This window comes from Sus scrofa, chromosome 8, assembly GCF_000003025.6.
Source record: "Sus scrofa isolate TJ Tabasco breed Duroc chromosome 8, Sscrofa11.1, whole genome shotgun sequence".
In the NCBI taxonomy this organism is placed as follows: domain Eukaryota; kingdom Metazoa; phylum Chordata; class Mammalia; order Artiodactyla; family Suidae; genus Sus; species Sus scrofa.
The window spans coordinates 123,540,273-123,561,591 of record NC_010450.4 but is presented as its reverse complement, the minus strand read 5'-3'; the positions used below and the strand labels follow the sequence as shown (position 1 = coordinate 123,561,591).

The window sequence follows — 21,319 nt, the reverse complement described above, 5'->3', positions numbered from 1 at the left end:
TCAACTATGACTAGGGAGCAAATATAAAGGATAACAAGAACTCTAAAGAATGTTCTCAGGCTGAAAGGCACACAAGCAAGGAGAAAACAAATTTGGGAGGCAGCTCCCATTCCAAGGCTGAGATTCAGATCTCTCTGGAGAGAATGTGGTTGCAGCACACTGGGCCGTGGAGAACTTCCCTGAGTTGCCCACAGTCACTAGACAAACAGGAAATATATTCTATGCTATGTAGGCTGAAAGTGGCAAGTCAGAAATAACTCTCCTGAGTACAAATGGTCTGAGACTGGCACAACCATGAAGGGAACAGATATACAGGAAAGAGTAGCTGGGACTGGCAAGCAGGAAATGACTTTCTAGGGTGCAGAGGGTCTGAGACCAGCAGTTTAAGGTGCAGATTTAGTCAGGGATCTAGCAGCCTTCTCTGTGGCTGGACAGTACACGGTCTAGGCTATAAGACAAGACTGAGTCACTGTGAGCTGGCCACTGATCTACTGAGGCTGAGGACGCAAGCTTGCTGAACGACCGTACACTCTGGGTACATAGCTGGGACTGAGCATCATGGTATGTTACCCTCCCATGCTACTGAAAACCATGCAGTAGGAACAAAAGAAGCAAAAGGAAGGACATATCCACCAGGAAGAAAGACTCTTTCCTCTTGTAATGTTCCTCTGGTGCCTCCTAGTATTAAAATGCACAGTCTTACTTGGAGTCAAAAAGAAATCCATACAAGCACAAGATCCACCGTCACTATGCAGGTACTGAGGACGGATTAGGAGCTGACAAGAAATACATTGATAACTAGAAGAATTCACTCCTTTGGCTAAGCAACTTCCATATGCTTCTGTTACACACTTTTAAACTTCCATATGACAGGGAAACAAATTTGTTTTTCCACCTAACATGATATAGCTGTCCTTCTTAGAAGTGAAGTTTTCACCATTTTTCCAAAATATAAGATGTGAATTCACTCTAACCATAGTATTTTATCAGAGAATCTCTGAAAATTTCATGACTGAAGCACTCAAAGTTATCCTTCAACTTTTATATACAATAAAAAGGAAGGAGAACTAAAGAGAAAAAATAACATGGTTAGCATGTACAGTTAAATACACCTATAAGTAAGCAGAGAAGAAATATGTAAACATGCTTTATTCCTTTCTGCAACTGGTCACAAGGCTATAATATTTATGGCTTCCTTTTTCTGCTCCCCCTAATAATTTTTTGTTGCATTCTTTCTGAACCTCAGTGATCTATGTATCGTGAACAGCTCCCACCGTCAGAGAATTTCTTGGTTTTTAGATACAGTTTTCTTTGCCACAACTGCATAACAGCAACACAATTTCCTCTTGATAAGTAAAAACACTTCAACTAGGGAGACTAGCGCGACTTTTTTTTTTTTTTTGGCTTGTCGGTTTAGTGGCATAAGGTGTTCAAAATGATCAGGGGACAGTCTTACCTTCCAGTGGAATATATCCAATACTTTAACTTTTCCAAGGAGTAGTATAAACAGCCATCCAACTTGGGACACAGACCCAGCAGATATGATGGTACTTGAGTATCTGTGTAGGAAAAAATTTTGTGTTGAGCCTGTGAAAAGTCACCATAAGAGCTTCACAGTGAAGATCCTTAGGGTTCTACAGCAACTCATTCCATGAGTAGCAGTGATTATTATTTGAAAAGTAGCTCTTATTTAGTTATTAGATTTTAGGGACCTGTTGCATGACAATGGGACATTGATAGTGATTCTGATAAAACTGCTCATTATGAGCTACTTTGTTGAAAAGTCTGGTAGGTCTACTAGGAGCACAGCATAAAACAGAAGTGATATATCAGGATCAGGTTTGAAAGCCAAAGTAAAATGCACAGAGATGGTCCAGATCACAAAGACACACACCACCCATGCATTAATGCCAACTGCCAGCTCATACCTATGGCTTCAAAGTAAAGTAGAGGAAAACAAGTATTTCAGGAAATGGGGTTTATAAATAGGGAAAGTGGAAGAAAAATTGGATGGCTGGAAAGGAGAGTGTGAGTATGTAGTAACAAGAGATAAGATAAAGGGGAGTTCCTATCATGGTGCAGTGGAAACGAATCCGATTAGGAACCATGAGGTTGTGGGTTCCATCCCTGGCCTGGCTCAGTTGGCTAAGGATCTGGTGTTGCCATGAGCTGTGGTGTACGTAGCAGTTATGGCTTGGATCTGGTGCATTGCTGTAACTCTGGTGTAGGCTGGCAGCTGTAGCTCTGATTAGTCCCCTAGCCTGGGAACTCCATATGCCGCATGGCAGGTGCGGCCCTAAGAAAAAGATAAAAGCCAAAAAAAAAAAAAAAAAAAAAAAAAAAATGGAGAAAGGAAAAAAAAAATAGTCATGAATGGCTTTCTAAGTCATGTTAAAGGATTTCATACTTAATCCCAAGGGTCACTATTAAGTTTTTACGTTGGGTTAGTCCATGAACAATAACATCTTTTAGAAACCTCACTCTGGTGTCACTACACTCAGTGGAAGGTGTGTGGGAGGCAAGAGAGGGAAGAAATGTCTTTTACAAGGCTGCTTCCATAATTAGGCGGGAGCTAAGGATAGCTTTCATAACGTCTCACCATTACTTATGCATGCTCCTTTTGCTAAAAGTCTACAAAAGCATCTATTTATTGGTTATAAATACCATACCCCTTGCCCTCTTACAAAAGTAGCATTTCGGAGAAAATGTTTTTTAGCTCAAGGACTAATCATCTACATTTAAAGAACTAACATGTTACAGAATCAGGGTTAAACTCAGTCTATATGATTTCAAAGCCAGTGTTCTTGCAAAAACATCTATGGGGAAGGTAGACATGCACATATATTGATAAATTAAAATGCAATATGGGTGAGAAACCCTAACAATGGCTGAACAAAATATCAAAGACTCACTCTAGGCAGTGACTTATTATACAAAGAAATTAAATTATCATAAAGTCCTAAAACAGAATTTTTTACATTACTTGTGCATTTTTCACTACTACATATTGCTATTTACAAGGAACCCAGTATTTGGAAGACTGCCAATTATAAAAAAAAATTCATTGTTTTGCCTATACTGCTTAAGTGAAAATAATACATATGTATGTCTACTTTTGTCCCTGGGATAAGATTTTGCTGTATACTCTTCATTCCCCAATTTGTCAAAGATTATTTGCTAATTAGGTGATAAATTAGCTTTTTAAAATAGCTGAATCTTATTAGTCTTCCATCTATATTTTTGTCTTTACTTTTATTGTTACTTGAAAATCCATACAAACTCATTTGATAAAAATTTCAAGCTATACAGAATTATGGAATGTGTAAAGTGAGAGAGTTTTCAACACTTTAGTGTATTTTTTCAGATGATTTCTTTGCCAGATGTGAGATTCCACCATAACACTATATTTGGAAAATATTTAAATATTACAAGAAAAAAAATGCTATCCAGAAAGAACATTTATGTATTCTACACACTGCCAATGGGAACATATAATTTTACAAATACTTTGAAAAATTGGGAGAAGTTATCTAGTAGAGCATAAGCATACTCTATAACTCTGTTGTAGTTCAACTCTTCAGCGTATATCTTGAAGAAATGCTTGCAAGTGTTTGTCAGGTGATGTATGCATATCATATGCATACATATATATGTGTGTGTGTGCATACACACACACTCTTAATTACAGAAGTGTAGTTAAAGTAGAAAAAATAAATAAACCATTATCTACATGAAAGAGGATAGGTAAATAATTTATGCTATATTCATTGAATGGTTTACTACACAGCAGTAAAAAAAAAATGAATGGACTAAAACTATCCACATAAATTGGATTAAATTCACAAAAACTGAACAGAAATAAGTTAAAGAATCTAAAATATCCATTTATATTTATATAAGTTTATTTTTTTGAGATTTTTATTTTTCTATTATAGTTGATTTACAAGGTACTGTCAACTTGTGCGTATAGCAAAGTGACCCAGTCATATATACATATGCACAATCTTTTTTCTCACATTATCCTCCATCATGTTTCATCACAAGTGAGTGGATATAATTCCCTGTGCTATACAGTAGGATCTCATCACTTATCCACTCCCAATGCAATAGTTTGCATCTATTAACCCCAGACTCTCAGTCCATCCCACTCCCTCCCCTTCCCTCTTGGCAACCATAAATCCGTTCTCCAAGTATGCCTTTCCTTTCTGTGGAAAGGTTCATTTGTGCCATATAATAGGTTCCAGATATGTGGTATCATTTGTCTTTCTCTTTCCAACTTACTTCGCTTAGTATGAGAGTCTCTAGTTCCATCCATGTTTATCCACTCACCTGCTAATGAACACATAAGCTATTTCCAGTTTGGGGCTATTACAAATAAAGCTACTCTGAACATTCAAGTAAAAGTCTTTGTACAGACATATGCCTACATTTAACCTGAGTAAATACCCACAATAGAACGGTTGGATAATGTGCAGGTTTACACTTAAATTTTTAAGAAAACACAAAACTGTTTTCCAGCATATTTGTACAATTTTACATTTCCACCAGCAGTATATGAGGAATCCAGATCCTCTGCATTCTATCAATAGTTGGTATACAGTCAGATTTGTTTTTATTTTTGCCATTCTAATAGGCTGATTTATCACTATGTCCTGCCGCTTGCCCTCTTTTTTTTTTTAAGCTGTGGTAATTTTAAAATTATTTCTGTGAAAAAAAATCATTGGAATTTTAACAAGGATTGCATTAAATCTGTAGATCATATTGGGTAGTACTGACATTTTAACAATATTAAGTCTATGAATCCATGAACATGGAGTTGTTTTTTTGTCGTAAAAAGATGCTGAATTTTTTAAATCCTTTTTTTTTGGCATCAATTGAGTTTTTTTTTTTAATTTTGTTAATGTGATGTATTGCATCAGTTAGTTTTAACATGTTGAACTATCCTTGCATTCCAGGCATGATCCTACTTGGTCATGGTATATAAATAATATGTTGTAGAATTTAGTTTGCTGGTATTCTCAAATCTTTTCTGATCCTGCCTGCATCTTTCCTTAAGCATGCGTAGTTACTTTATAATTTTTCCCACTTTAATAATCCTTGTATTTAATGTCCAGTTTCCAAAAGGGGGAAAAAGAGAAAGTGGGGAGGAAGGGCACTGCCCTTTAATCTCTTGGAAGTCACTTCTGGTGGAGGGGAGAGTCTTCAGCAGAGGAGGATGCACAACAGCTGCCCAGCTCTCTGCCTGTACTTCTATAGTCAAAGCAACAATATACAATCAGAGAACAGATCCCCACTATTTGGAAGGCTGAATCATTTTATTTACTCTTGTTCCCACAAGCTGTCTGCAGGTTGACATAGGAAGACATCGCTGCCTGCCACAAGGCTGGGGTTGGGGGATGGTTAACTGCTACAGTGCTAAGAGCTGAAATTGACTAAATACAACCACAACTGACAGTCCAGGCCTTGCCCTGGAAGATACAAGCCTTCAGTATACTTCAGAGTTCTAACATAGTTAAGTCAGATAGATTGTGGTATTGTAATCATTGTCTAGGTGGGGAGACAGATTATATGTGCTTTCTACTCGCCATTTTCCCAGAATCTTCTCCTGCAGTAGCTTCTTAACTAATCATGTAGAGACACTTGCCACCCTCTAATCTCTTACCCAAATGTGTGTTATGGTAATCTTTTCAAAATGCCTCCTCTTAAAAAATCCTTTACTGATGGGGAGTTGGGGGTTTTTAGATGCAGATTGTTGCATTTAGAACAGTTGGGTGATGGGGTCCTGCTGTACAGCATAGGGAACTGTGTCTGTTCTCTTGTTTGTTTGCTTGTTTGTTTTTAAAGAATGGGTGTATATAGGTGGCTGGACCACTTTGCTGTACAGCAGAAATTGAAGGAACATTGTAAATTAACTATACTTTAATAAAAATTTTGAAAAATTCCTTCACTGGCTAACAATTTCTATTGAAGGTAAAGTCCTCTAAAAGCTTACCTTAGTTAATGCCCATCTTGTCAACCTCATCTCATTCCATTTTTCTGCTCTTATTTTTCATGCCAAATCTGCCTTATTTTTGTTCCCAAATATATTGGTATTATTTCCTATTTTACTTTGCATATGTTTCACTCCTTTTCCTAAAAGTCTGTTCTTCAGTCCTTTTTACCTAGTTAATACTTACTCTTAAATCTCAACCAAAATATCCATTTACAGGGAAATTTCCCAGACATATCACTCTGCATTATTCATGTGTACACACATATCCACACATTGTGAAGACTGCCTTTTATTTTCTTATACTGTTTATCTTAATATAGATTAGATGTTTATTTGTGTATTTAGTTAATTATTATATTTTCCCTTCCTAATTTTAAGAAGAGCAAAAGCCATGTCCAAATTTTCTTTATGCTGTGTTTCCAAGGTCTAGAATAGTTTATGGCATCATAAGTCAATCAGTCAACATCACACAGACTGCAACATCATCCATTGCTTCTGTCATGAGACAGCTACTGTACGGAAGGACTGATTTCGCCATTTCTATTTCAACCTGAGGTTAATGGTATGAGAGACTCCTATCTTGATCTGCCCTAATTTCCTCATCCAAATAGTCCAGCACATGGTTTTATACATATATTTGTCTTTTTAGGGCCACACCCATGGCATATGGAGGTTCCCAGGCTAGGGGTCGTATCAATCAGAGTTGTAGCCTCTGGCCTAGGCCACAGCCACAGCCACAGCAACACCAGATCCGAGCCATGTCTTTGACCTACACCACAGCTCATGGCAATGCCAGATCCTTAACCCACTGAGTGAGGCCAGATATCGAACCTGTGTCCTCATGGATGCTAGTCAGATTCATTTCCACTGAGCCACAATGGGAACTCCACGGTCATATATATTTTTTTTAACCTTCAGAAAACATTGTTGGGATCATGCCACATTCTTGCTCAAGTATGTCTCTGAATCAATGAGTCCTCAGTGACTAAAAGATAATTCCCAGCTTTTTGATATGCTGGCATGTAACCTCTCATCTCTCACCAGGCTGAATATGCACCATCCACAAAACGTTGCAATTGATCTACTCTCTCTGGAGATCTCCTCTTACCATGTGTCTTGCTTGAGTTACCTTCCAATATTCCTGCTAACCTTCTCCTTAGCCTTTACAATCTCTATGGCTTACCATCACCATCCACCCAAATCTGTTATATGATTTCAGACCACTAAAGTCCTGAGTTCTTTCCACATCCCAATATAAAGTGATGCTTTTAACTTTTGAATGTCTAACGTGCTCACAACATTTTTAGCATTTAATCACTTACTTCTGATTGTTTCCTCTCCTAATGGTACCTTCACTCTCATGTCAACATATTATTCATATTTAGTTTTTTCCCTAATGTTTTGAATTTCTAAATGGATAGATTTTAAGCATTTATAGAGTAGGAATTGCTTATGTTTCTTTTGCATCCTTAAATGCACCCACCACAGTGGTTTTTCTTATTATGTATGCTCATAAATATTTGTTTTTGATTTGATTTTACTGAAATTGTTCCAGGCTATGCAACTGTGTTCTGCACAATAATTGCTGCTTTTTCAAAATGAGTCATGTCATCTTTTCTGAGCACAGTATGAAAAGCAGTAACTAAATTGAGGCATTAGACAATTATGGCAGAAAGATGAGACAAGTAAAAGCTGGAGAGGGAGGTGGGGAGGAGTGAGTATAGAACAAAAAGAAAAATAAGACAGAAAACCAAAAGAGACCATTTATCTTATATCATCACTTCTTGTCAATAAACAGAAATGACAGTTTTGGCTTGATGAAGGCATGAATGCTGGTAGAAGGGAGTCAAATTTTTTCACCTTAAGGGAAGAAATAAAAGAATATGGAGGCAGAGGAGTTCTCGTTGTGGTGCAGCGGAAATGAACCCGACTAGGAACCATGAGGTTGCAGGTTTGATCCCTGGCCTCGATCAGTGGGTTAAGGATCTGGCGTTGCTGTGGCTGTGGTGTAGACCGGCAGTTACAGATCTGATTAGACCCCTAGCCTGGGAACCTCCATATGCTGTGGGTGTGGCCCTAGAAAACACACACACACACACAAAGAATACGTAGGCATGGCTTTTGCTTTTAAAGTCTGTTTTTGTCATTAATTGTATAGTGGGTTTCTTGGACCAACTCCTGAATTGAAGTTAGTAGCAAGGATGTCATCAACATATTTGCCTGTTACTCGGAAAGGCACAGGGAATAAATTCGGCACAAATGAGGGATAAGACAGACATCCTCTCAAAGGTTGAACTAGATGTTAAAACTTGGAACTTTCTAGAATTAAGACTCAAGGAAAAATTTCTTCTGAGTTTTATGTGACTATGTTCTCACTAATTTTTGACATATAATCCTTTTCTACCTTTCTCTTACATTTTTGTCCTGTACCTCGTGAAAGGAACATTATGCAGTTTGATTAAAAATTGTATTTCCATCACCAAAGAAATAAAACACTGTATTTTAAAAACAGTCTTAATACCCCGTTGCTCAAAAATTTTTAAAAGTAGGGAAAAACACTAAGAGTAAATAGTATACAATAGTATACATATATGATTACAAACATGTTTCAAAATGACAAAGTTAAAATATCCCAATCTATTCTGATATTTTCAATCATAATATCCTTTTCCAGTTACAGTGATTTAATTTTTGTTTTCTTTGTGGTTTTTTTTTTTTTTTTTTGTCTTTTTAGGGCCACACCCATAGCATATGGAAGTTCCCAGCTAGGGGTATAATTAAAGTTATAGCTGCTGGCCTACACCACAGCCACAACAACACCAGATCCGAGCCACGTCTGCAACCACACCTCATCTCATGGCAATGCCGGATCCTTACCCCACGGAGTAAGTCTCGGGATCAAACCTGCATCCTCATGTATACTAGCCAGGTTCCTAACCGCTGAGCCACGATGGGAATTCCCAACAAAGATTTAATTTTTTAAACATGTTTCTTTCTTTTTTTTTCCTTTGATTCATTCTGGTTGAATGAATTAAAATTAGTTTCATATCATAGGGTGAAATATAAAAATAATTTTAGTAGCTGATTAGAAATAGTACATTTCTTCAATAAAAGCAGAACTGCCTTTCGAAGAAATGTAAATGTGTGATCTTTTTGCATTACTAATGTGGTACCATTTTAATGAAGGGCAGCACAAAGATCCTTCACATCTGAAGTCTTGTTTCCATATGACAAAAGACCTTTTCTTTTCCTGCTAAGATGTTTTGCATTCTTTCTTCTTTGTGTACTCTTCCTAATTTTCCAAAACCAACCCCTAAACACATGTATGCACACACACACATAGACACATAGACACACACACACACACACACTCCCTAGTCCCTACCACCTGCTTTCTCAGCATCAAAAAGACCCTTCTCAGCATGCAATGGTCCCTTTCTTTAGGATCTGTGACTGGAGATAAGGCACAATTAAGAACACATTCTTATTCACAAGCACTCATACTTTGGCTTCAGGATCCCGTGGTACATTTTTTAATTCTTTGACAGAAGAAACAAAATGCCCAGTGTGCACTGATTCTTCATGGCCACTTTTCTACCGCTGTCCCTGACTACTGTCCTGATTCTCTATGAGCAGCAGACATTCTGGGAGACATGGATCATACATTCCATGGCCTGAAGACAGTCACTGGAAATAAATGCAGAGAAGGCAGCAGGGACATGTTAAAGGGCTCATGAACCCCATCAGCGCTGAGGACCATTATTTTGCCCTAGGGTTTCACAAGATATCCTTATAGAGTAAGTACGACACATAAAGACATTGATCATCACACTGCTTTCTTGTGAGCCCTAATTATCTCCGATAAAAGTGCAGTCTGGCAATCAAATTCCCCAGAGTGACTGGGTGGTATTTTTGAATCTGAAGCTTCAAGGATACTTAGTTGAAATATTATTTTCCTACCTTCTATTTGTTCAGCTTTTACTACCTATGTCTCATAAATTGAACATAAGCAACCTTAATAAGTGCATAGCTTGTTATTTTTCTGACCCTTTTCCTGTCTCTGTGGCCTTCCATGATATACTTTTTTTTCCCTTACAGAAGTCTATGTCATGCAGAATTGCCTACAGCATTCCCTGCAACCCCCTGCCACACTCCCAGTGTGGAAAGGTAAAACTGCAGTTTAAGATATAAATAATGTGGGATTAAGATCTTCCCATTATTCTAGAAATGAAGTCATGTTTATTCGAGTATTTCTGAAGTCTAGGAACACTTAACATTAATCCAGGTGTGAAACAAGTAATAGCCATCTAGGAAAAAAGAATCTTCTGTCTGTTTCAAGTATAATTTAGAGATTATTAAAATATAACATTACCCAAGCCTTGTATGAGATGAAGAGTAAAAAATTATGTTGCAGTTAAAAGTCACTTGAATTTATCACACTCTGTATAGACACTTATATTTTCCAAGAAAGATATATGCCAGAACTTGACTTTGACAGCCATAGCCGAGAATCAAGTCCAGACAAAACAATCATCTTCAGTTAATTTCAATGAATCATTAACCTTTTAAATTAATATTTCTCCAGGTACACCTGTCAGATGACTTGCACTTGTACCTGACACTCCATCTCTTCCATTCTCTTCCTATCAATTATTCCTGGGATATTCTTTACTCTCAATTCTTTGAATCAACAGAAACACAAGATTCTATGAAAGCTCAGAAGAAAGGCCTCTACCTCAGCCTGAAAGAAATTAAAAAAAAAGGGGGGGGGCTTGGTGGGCCCTGTTTTGAATATCAGTTCAGAACTAGGTATATGGAAGACAAAAATGGTACTTGTTCTGGGCAGAAAGAATAGCATAAGCAATGACTAGAGAGATAAGAAACAGTGCAGTTGGTGAGTAACTACGAGTAGCTAAGACGGTTCTTCCAATGTGTTCCCTGGACCTGCAAAATCAGCATCCTGAGAAATTGTTAGAAATACAAATTCTTAGGCCACATCCCACTCCTACTGAGTGTGGGAGCAATCTGTGTTTGAACAAGCCCTCTGGGAATTTTGATGTGCACTGAAGTTTAAGAACTGCTGAGATAGTAATCAAGCATTATCCTGAATGTGGCTTAATTTTGTTTGTCACAAGGTGCCCCTGGAAGATTTTACTAGTGGGTATAACATACTACATTTGAGGTTTCAAAGAGAAAAATATGGTGGTAGCACAAAAATTATGCTGTTATCTTCAGATTATTTTTGGTCTTACTTTAAAGGTTCATTCTTCTGAATATAGCCCAAGTGAATAGCCCACTTGAGCACCATGGTAGGTAGGAAGCAATAAAATATTGCTGCTATCATCTTATGAGAAAAATTCAAGAGAAAATGAGTATAAGCTGAAACTTTTCCCTGAATGTTTATGTATTAACAATATAATTTAAATACTTTATCTGCCATTTTAAAACTATATAGACTTTATTTGAACTAGTGAGGTAAAACTTGAGGCATTGTTTTACATAGTTAATATAATAGATTCTCACCAAGATTATTTTGAAGAATATAATCCTAAAATGATTTTCTATGTAATATAGTTGTTGTCTTGCAGCTGTTTATAATATCCAATTATGTTCAATATCGATTGCTGGAGTTTAGAGATAAAAACAGTGAGTCATAGCAAGAAGCAACAGTAGGAGAAAAAAAGATTTTCTTTTACATCCAAATTAAAGAACAAGGGATTTGTTTTTATTATTTTCTTTACAGATAAAATAATGCATATTTAATATCAGAAGGTTTAGTTATTAAGTCAATTTTTAATCCTCTGTTAGTATTCAGTGAAAAAATTTTCCTCTTGTAAATTCTTCTCACACAGTTTATTTTTGAGAATATTCTTCCCATTTATCCTAAATATAAATTCATCCTTGATTAATATAAATCAGATTTTGGCCTCTATTAATCAACATTTCAATAACAATAATTACTTAGCCAGCTCTTTCTTTCGCCTAATTTTTCTGCTGGTGGGTAAGAAATCAAGCACACTGGAAAAATGCAAATGAGGAAAAACTGATATCAAGCTAGCTCTGCTAGTTTTTGCATAATTTTATTTGCTCTTTCAGAATCATGTTCACTACAAGCAACAAAACTGTTTCCATTTTGATCCCTGCCCTGAGCTTATTCTTAACCTGGTGTCACAATTGAAACACCTAATTCTTAAGTCAGCCGAAACCCTTCAAAAACGAGTATTTATGAAGCAACTTCTTTGTGAAACTGAATTCTCTATAAACTGGTTATTTAATATATACAAAAGCTGAATAAATAATGTTGGTTAAATAGTCCCTATAATTAAAGCATCAGTGAGCTTTCATAGAAATGTGAACTATGTTTCCCGTATTTCCCTGAAAAATAGATTATTCATATTTATACTTGTAATTACTCAACTTTGTTCATTATAATTCACAATAAGAAATTCTATTTTAAAACTGTCTCTATAATAGGACCAATGGGAAAATTACAATGCAATATTATTTTATATTTTAAATGGCACGGTGATCATAAGAGTATAGAAATATCAGGAGAGTGCACTATAAACATTTCATTTAATCCTCACAATCCTACCAAGAATTAAATATTATGCTACTTCATAAATGAACTCACTGTGGTGCTGATAATTTAGCCACTTTGTTCCAAGTCAAGACTTAAAACTCAGATTTTCACATTCCTAGGCCAGTACTCAGTTTATCCCGCCACGACTGAAAACGGTATCGCTCAAATGTTGCCCTACTTGCTACTGTACAGTTAACTTTGACAAAACTTTCAATCAGATGTATTAGCATGTTTGTAAGATTTTTCCATAGAGATGTCACCATTGTAATGAGGTGACTGCCATTTATTAGAGGGCTCTATATTTACAGGAGCAATTCTAGACATGAAAGTCATTATTGGAGAGCTTTCTGCACTCCTGCACCCCCGGCTCCCTGCATCTGATATAGTCACTGAAACATTGAAATACATGGTGAGGGCATATCCCTTAGTTCTCAAGATATGTTTATTCCACTATCTGGGTTATTTCGCATGCATAGACGTCAACACATATATAAAAGAAGTAATCTATTAACTCTCATTCCGTTTGTATTTTGTTTTCCCTGCTAACCAATACCACAAGCTCATCTTCAGGTTATGACAATTTATACACACGCTATACACAGTCTTTATTTCTTTCTCTCTCTACACACACACATACACACACACACACACACGCACACACACACTTTATTTACTTAGTCCTAGAGCACATTTGTTTATTTCTGCTTAGAAAATCAGAACAGCAAAAGTTCTGGAGTCAGAGAACTCCAGGATAAGTCCCAGACCCGGTCTCATACACTGGTAGTATAACTTCTTGTGAGTTAATCAGGACTGAGCTTCAGTTTAATCATTTATATAGCTCAAGCAATAATGCCTACCTACAGCGTTGCGAATGTTGAAATATATGTAAGAAACAATATACTGCCTGTTGAATGTCAGGTACGTGACATATGGTAGTAGTAATAAAGCAGCTATTATTATTTTTATGGAGAGTATCATAAGTAAATCATATTTTGACATCACCTTCTAGGATTAATTCCTTTTTTCCATGAAGCCATCTGAAGTGACTTTGCATTGCCCTTGCCACATACCTTGCATATCACCTGTTCTTCCTCTAGTCATGCCCAGTGAAAAGCCATGCAAATGTTTCAGTTCTCTAAACAAGCTCATTTGCAAAGTGGGTTGCAGCAGGAGGAACAGAGTGACGGGGAGGAGACAAAGTACAGATTTATACTTGAAGTGCCAACAGCTTAGGGGTATCTTAAGGAGTCTTTCTCCTGATTCAGGAATGTGCAGTTGGCAGAGCAACATGAAAAGACAGTGGGGGAGATGTGTCAGAGAGAAAAAGGCCCAAAATGAGCAGGTCAAGTTTTCTCAGTATGGGTACAGAAGGAAAGAGATGTCCATGCTTTACTTGTCTCATCTAGATAGGGACTTAACTCTTACATGGGACAGCTGCTGTATGGGGACAGCACACGCAAAATACAGTGTCACTTAGCAGAGGATGTATAAGGGACATGTCCATTGCAGTAGTTAAAGTTAGAGCAAAAAGTTCCAAAAGCAGAAGAGTCTTTGCCAATCATTTACCGTAAATCAGAGTGAGCATCAGGCCTGCCCTGGAATATGAGAAGAGGGACACAGAACTAGTAAGTAGCAACATGTTTGGCAGTATCCAAATTAAAAAAAATAACACTGAAAGTTGTTTTCTCTGGGAAATGCTCTGAGGCTATAACAATGTGCCTGTAAGAAACATCTACCACATTCCATGGACTACAGTCCTGCTTTATCTCAGGGCAGAGCACTGTGTCAAGTGGGTGACTCTAGGACTAGTAATTTTAGGACTAGTTACTACCACTTCACAGGAAGGAAAATAGGCAAATCACAGAGGGTTTCTATAGGTTTCCCAAAGGATTCTCTTTCTTGGTTTCAGTAGGTATACGAGCCACCACTCAGAACACACAGGACTCACTTTGTTTTGGCGTTGACGGGAAAAAAGGAGCACGATAATTTTCACAGACCATAAAGAAAACAGATTATCTACAGAATATAAATTATTGCAGAAAGCAGTTCATCTATTTCTGTTCTATATTTTGAACATTCCTTCTAAAACCTCAGTCTCTTTTCCCTTAGGAACAAGGAATCATACCTGCTAGAAAACTCAGGACATGTTACCAAACCACCAGAACAGCATTTTCCACTGGGGTTGCCTCTCAGTCCACTCTCCTATATTGTGAGTGAAATTGGCACCCGGATAATTTCTTATAGTCTCAGGATAATGACCAAACTAATTTTCTCATACGCCTCCTCTACCTGGGGGACAAGCAAAACATTGTTTTTCTCTGCCCTCCAACCTGCCAGTGTCCTTCAGCACATTTGAAGTAGCTGTGATTCCTTTTTGTGGGCTGTTGTGACAATGTGACCTGCCTGGCACACCTATGTCCTGCTACAGATTTTTTTTTTTTTTTGAATAGCTATCACAACAATTGATCAACAGGTCTTGTCTATTGATAACACTTCTTCGTGAATCATCTCATTTGATCTATAAAGTAAATGGGTGATATAAGCACTGTGGGTCTCTACTCCCATTTGGGGGATAAGGAAATACGGTTTTATGGAGCATAACTAATTTGCTCAAGATTATACAGCTTGGAAGTGATGGAATTAAAACTAGAGCTTAGGTTTTCTATTTCTATTCCAGCATTCTCTTTTATAGTTAATTAGCATCCACAGTTGTGTTAATTTTCATACAATATGCAAAATGAACGTAAAATATTTTACTTATATTTAAGGGCCTAGCTAGTTTAGAAGTCACACTAAACCCATGGAAATTAGATTTGTAAAACACAGAGCTAATTGTTTGTTCAGTTAGCACATGCAAAACAAGCTGGAGAAAATAGATACTTTAAAATGTTCATACATTCAATAAATGCATGTTGTTTAGTAACTGGGAGTTGCTAAAATGAGGTTATACTTCACACAGTCTTGTAAAATGAAAAAGAAAATGGAAGTGAAACAAAAGGAAGGAAAGAAAGGAAACTAATCTTTGTTGAGTATTTACTATGACATGTACTTTCACTTAGAGTATTGCATCTGCATCTGGTAGGTAGAGTAACATTAAGAAAGTGCTGGTTTGGGAGTTCCCAAACCAAATCATGGCTCAGTGGTTAATGAACCCAACTAGTATCCATGAGGATGCAGGTTTAATCCCTGGCCTTACTCAGTGGGTTAAGGATCTGGCATTGCTGTGAGCTGCAGTGTAGGTCACAGATGTGGCTCAGATCCCGGGTTGCTGTGGCTGTGGTGTAGGCCAGCAGCTGCAGCTCTAATTTGACCCCTAGCCTGGGAACTTCCATATGCTGCAGGTATGTCCCTGAAAGAAAGAAAGAAAGAAAGAAAGAAAGAAAGAAAGAAAGAAAGAAAGAAGGAAGGAAGGAAGGAAGGAAGGAAGGAAGGAAGGAAGGAAGGAAGGAAAGGAAAGAAAGAAAGAAAGAAAGAAAGAAAGAAAGAAAGAAAGAAAGAAAGAAAGAAAGAAAGAAAGAAAGAAAGAATGAAAGTGCTGGTTTGGGTGGAGAGGTAAAGGGCCATCCCAGGTTAAGTTACCACTGGCCAGGTAGACGGCTATGAATGGGACCTGTGCGGAATGCACTTAGGAGATTGCTTCACTCTGATGGGGGATTCATGATTATAATAATTAGGACACAAGACTAATTAATTAGTGGGTGTTGTACTTGCTCATTGGTTACTCAAAATTTAAGAAAAAAACTTCTCCGCCAGATAGGTTTATGTTCTTGATATCTGCTCAGCATCCATTCTTCCCTTCTTCCACTATCGGCATCTAAATTTCAGAACGGAGGGAATCCCCTTTCTCACTCTCTCTTCATGTGACCATATTCCCCATTCTGCTCCAACAATAGGGCATATTAGCTGGATTTGGCCAAAGAAAATCGTCCATGGCCCAGAAATTTTCAAAGGAGGATTTCATGTTCCAAGTTTTATACATTAGATTCAGTTCTGAGACTTTTGCTTAAACTGGTAAAAGCAGTAAGTGCTTCTCACAGAGGTGGCTAAACTCACAGAATCTCAGACAGGCATTAATTTCTACATATATACGTCATCTTATGGTGGAATCGCTGCTTATAAAGTAGCCAAAAGAGAAGAAAGCTGAAGCCAGAGGTAAGAGGACATAGCTTCCTAATGACACGATCTGAGAAGGTAGACCAAGCTGTATCTGAAGTCAGATGATGTAGATGCTTCAGTTGTGTGAGCTCATAACCTCCAGCCCTTACTTTAAAGAAAAAAACAAAAACAAAAACAAAAACAAAACTAAGTTTCAATGTGTAACCAAAGGGCTTAGACTAAAAGTTCAGACTGTATATTCTTAGTACCTAACGAAAAATTTACGCAGCTTTTATGGGTTGAAGGGATTGATGAAAGTGTTGTGGTGTTTCTTTTATTGGCTGGTAGTTTGCAAAATTTATCGGAAGTAGATAACCATTTAATGTTATTGAAATGCTTTATACCTGACATAATGAGGACCTGGAAATGTGGAATAAAATTGAATGGTAAGGTTGAAACTGAATGTTTGGGGATGAACTGGTTATAAAGCTATACACAGAGAAAGAGAATATGAAGATTTCTGCATAAGAAATTTGAAAGAGTAATATGCTGAAGCATGAGGGATAGCTATGAACTAGAATCAAAGCATTTTGGTATAAAATTAAATTATTTTAAAAATTATAAATTCCCTTATCAGATTGTGTTTTGTCCACTAACTATAAATTTTTATGTCCAGGATTCAAAATACTTCACAATTTACTTGGCTTATGCATTAGATTCTTATACTATGTTACATTCAATGCGCACATTATATTTCAATTTCCTCCACTATTCATTCAGCACTAAAACTGAACTATCCCTATATTTTTAATTCATTTCCACCTGGTAGGGGTTTTTCTTAGAGATTTATTTTTAAGAAAGCGAAGAAGATATGTCTATGCTTTCACCTCTAAGTGGCAAGTTATTTTAGAATAGTTTTTCATCAACCTTCTTTCGTGAAAATGCAAAGAGTGCCCAATTGCCTTCTGAATTTAGTGAGAGTACACGTCAGAGGCTGTTGTTTATAGACAAACTTTTATTTTTGCATGGATGAATACAAATTGTTATTCTTGAAATTAGGTTGCAAAATGGGGGACTATCAATAATTTAAGAAAAGATACTAGGCAGGGTTTAGATCAAGGATAATCTTCCTCGACATGATAAAGACATGGGAGGTAATACTTTAGGTGATGAGGCATCATTATTATTTTTTCTACCATTAGCATAATTATCACTATCAGAGTTTTACTTGGGGAAACCCTCCAATTTGGCATCCTGTCAGCAACAGTTAACTACTGCCACATAGCAAACCACACTGGTAGCCTTAAAAGACACACACACACACACACACACACACACCCCTAGGTATTTAGCTCATGAATCTGCATGCCAAGAATTTGGGTTTATCTCAGAAGCGTGATTGTTCTGGTGTGGTCGGATCTGGAACTGGCTAATCTCAGCTTTACTCATTCCACTATCCACATTCAGCAGGCAGCTCTGCAAGGCCTGGGTAATTTACAATGTCCTCAGATGGGACAACAGGGACCCCTGGGCCTTCTTTACAGGTGGCCTGTCATCATTCAGGAGGCTTGTGGGAGCTTGTTCACATGTTGACAGGATTCTAAGAGCAGCAACAGGGCAAGCTCCAATTTACAAACACTTTTCACATCTGTTTGGAACATCTTTGGTACTGTTTTCATGGACCAATGGAAATCACACGGCTAAGCCCAGAGTCAGGGTGCAAAAAGCACTTCCAAAGAGCCCAGATACAGGGAGGTATAAACAGATTGAGGATATGACTGCATCAAACACTCTATTTGCCTACATGGGCTCTGAAGTGCTGGGACACCACTGCAGAATTTCACCAAGCAGGGTTGGTGTAGGTACCTGGGGCTCATTTAAGCAGCTCTGCTGCTCTGCTTCACCTTGGGCCTCAGAGAGTGCCCTTCGAAAAATTAATTTTTTAATTGTAACTCACATTGCTGGAATTAGAAGTTCTCATTATTATCTTTGTATATTTGTAGAAACAAAACATTTAATACATAAGCAAGTTTAAACTGAATGAAAAATATGTGAACTCCACATTCACTATATGCATACCAGTTTTATAGTTTATGTCAAATAATTTTCATCTGGTAAAGTTTGAAAGATAGTTACTGTCTTAGAACTTCATTACATATGTTGATTGTTCACACTGAGGAAGAAAAAGGAGAAATTGTGAGGGGAAATACTAATAAAAGTACTAACCATTTCAGCCTGATTCCTATATGCCCCATATGCTACTGAGACCTTAACAGGAATCTTTTTTTGAGGAAGGCCTGAATCATTATGAATTTCCCTCTAAGCACTGCTTTTCCGGCATCCCATAGGTTTGAATGGTTGTGTCTTCATTATCCTTTGTCTCGAGGTATTTTTTTAATTTCCATTTTAATTTCTTCATTGACCCATTGGTTTTTTAGTAGCATGTTGTTTAGTCTCCATGCAGTTAGTTTTTTTCTCATTTATTTTCCGTGGTTGATTTCTGGCTTCATGCCATTGTGGGTCAGAGAAGATACTTGAAATAATTTCTATATTCTTAAATTTGTGAGGTTAGTTTTGTGCCCCAGCAGGTGGTCAATCCTTGAGAATGTTCCATGTGCACTTGAGACGAATGTATATTCTGATTTTTTTGGATGTAATATCCTGAAAATGTCAATTAGGTCTAACTTTTCTATTGTGTCCTTTAGGATCTCTGTTGCCTTATTGATTTTCTGTCTAGAGGATTTGTCCATTGATGTGAGTGGGGTGTTAAAGTCTCCTACTAGTATTGTATTCCCATCAATTTCTCCTTTTACGCCTGTTAGTATCTTTTGTAGGTATCTGGGTGCTCCTATATTAGGGGCACATATATTGGCAATTGTAATATCCTCTCCTTGAATAGACCCTTTAACCAATAAATAGTGTTCTTCTTTGTCTTTCTTTGAGGCCTTCATTTTGAGTCTATTTTGTCTTATATGGGTATTGCAACTCCTGCTTTCCTGTCTTGTCCATTGACATGAAATATCTTTTCCCACTCCCTCACTTTCAATCTTCATGTGTCCTTTGCCTTAAGGTGAGTTTCTTGCATATTGTAGCTTTGCATTTTTATCCAATCTGACACTCTGTGTCTTTTGATTGGAGTATTCGGTCCATTGACATTTAAGGTGATTATTGAGAGATATGTATTTATTGCTATTTAAACTTTGTTTTCCAGGTGATTCTATGTTTCTGCTTTGTTCCTTTCTTTTTTTGGTTGAATGATTTCCATTTATTTTATGCTTGAGAACTTTTCTTTTTAGTTTTTGTGAATTGTTTTGATTTGTGGTTGCCTTCAACAGGAATCATCTCCCCTCATCAAGAGATTAAATGAGGCAACAGCTTGCACAAAATGCTAGGTTTGGTAGTACAATAAATATTATTTAACTATACATATTAACATTTAATTCATAATAAAATACATACTTAATTATACGCTCAAAGTTTCTCTTGTTTGCTTATTAGTTTTAAATATTCTATTATTCAATAATAAAACAATTCTCTTAAAAATTTTAGATGGGAAAGATCAAACTTAACTTACAGACAAGACAGTATTATTCTTTAAAAATGTGTTATACTCTACCTATTTTAAAAATAGGTACCTATTTTAAAATGCCCTTCTTGGCACACTTATGAATGCTTTTTTTGTTTTGTTTTGTTTTGTTTTTGTGCACCCGCCTAGGGGCTCTTTTTGCTTTTCCCCTCACTGATAGGTGTTTCTCAAACCTGACTTAAAACTCTTTTCGAACAAAATTATTTCTGTTGAAATGACTTTTAAAAAAAGATATCTCCAGAAAATTGAAATTCGTTTTTCAATTGCCTTACAGCCTTCTGAAAAGAAAATTAACCTAACGAGGAAGAATTAGTAGGAGACGTTTCAGGATGCTGGTAACAGTCTGAAGCACGGAGACCTGGCACCAGCTTCTCAGGCACTTGCTCTCAGGGTAGAAACTGTTCTCTCTCTATTAGCTTTTGCACAGATTACCTCAGGCGCTTTTCACATTCATTCTCTTGCTTTTTCCCGTGTGTTCTCAATAATTTGCTGTGGGTATTTTCAGCACGGCGTAAAACTGTTGCCCATGATAATGAGAACCATTCACCTGCTTTCTCCCTGCCTCGCACTGCAAACGAACTGTCTTGTCTAGAGTCAGGGTGTGCAGTGGAAAACCTTCCCGGGAGACTGTAACTGGGAGAATCATCATGCAGGAGAGAGCTGGGGAAGCTGGGCACGAGCAAAATGTGGTTAGCAAAGCATGTGTTGGTCCAACCTCAAGAAAGAAAATGTTTCTTCACTCTCCACTAGCTCTGCTGCCTTGGACCAGGTGGCTGCTGGGTACACGGCCCATCCAGCATGGGTCCGGGCCTCCCAAAGCACACCTTCTTAATTAGTTACAGGTGACTGACTCAAATGAGCTGGAAGGTTAGATCAAGCTTCCTTCTTTGTAATTTGGGTTTTATGTTGAATACAGAATAGATTATAATCTTTAAATGCAATTTCTCATGGCCTCTGCAAATGCCAACGGTTTCTTAAATTTGCTCTTGTCAACCAAATCAGAAATAAATTAAATTAGCAATTAAAGTTTAAGAGATGTCTGCATTTAAAGCTTATGGGATGA

General features: G+C 37.2%; 1 long non-coding RNA gene across 1 annotated transcript in view; it reads right to left on the bottom strand.

Annotated features, from left to right (window-relative positions):
• Window positions 1-21,319, bottom strand: part of LOC110262188 — a 493,294-nt gene that overhangs the window by 137,097 nt on the left and 334,878 nt on the right. Inside the window, exon 5 of the long non-coding RNA XR_002346864.1 lies at window positions 1,457-1,559. This is a non-coding gene — a long non-coding RNA (uncharacterized LOC110262188). The remainder of the gene's footprint in view (window positions 1-1,456; window positions 1,560-21,319) is intronic.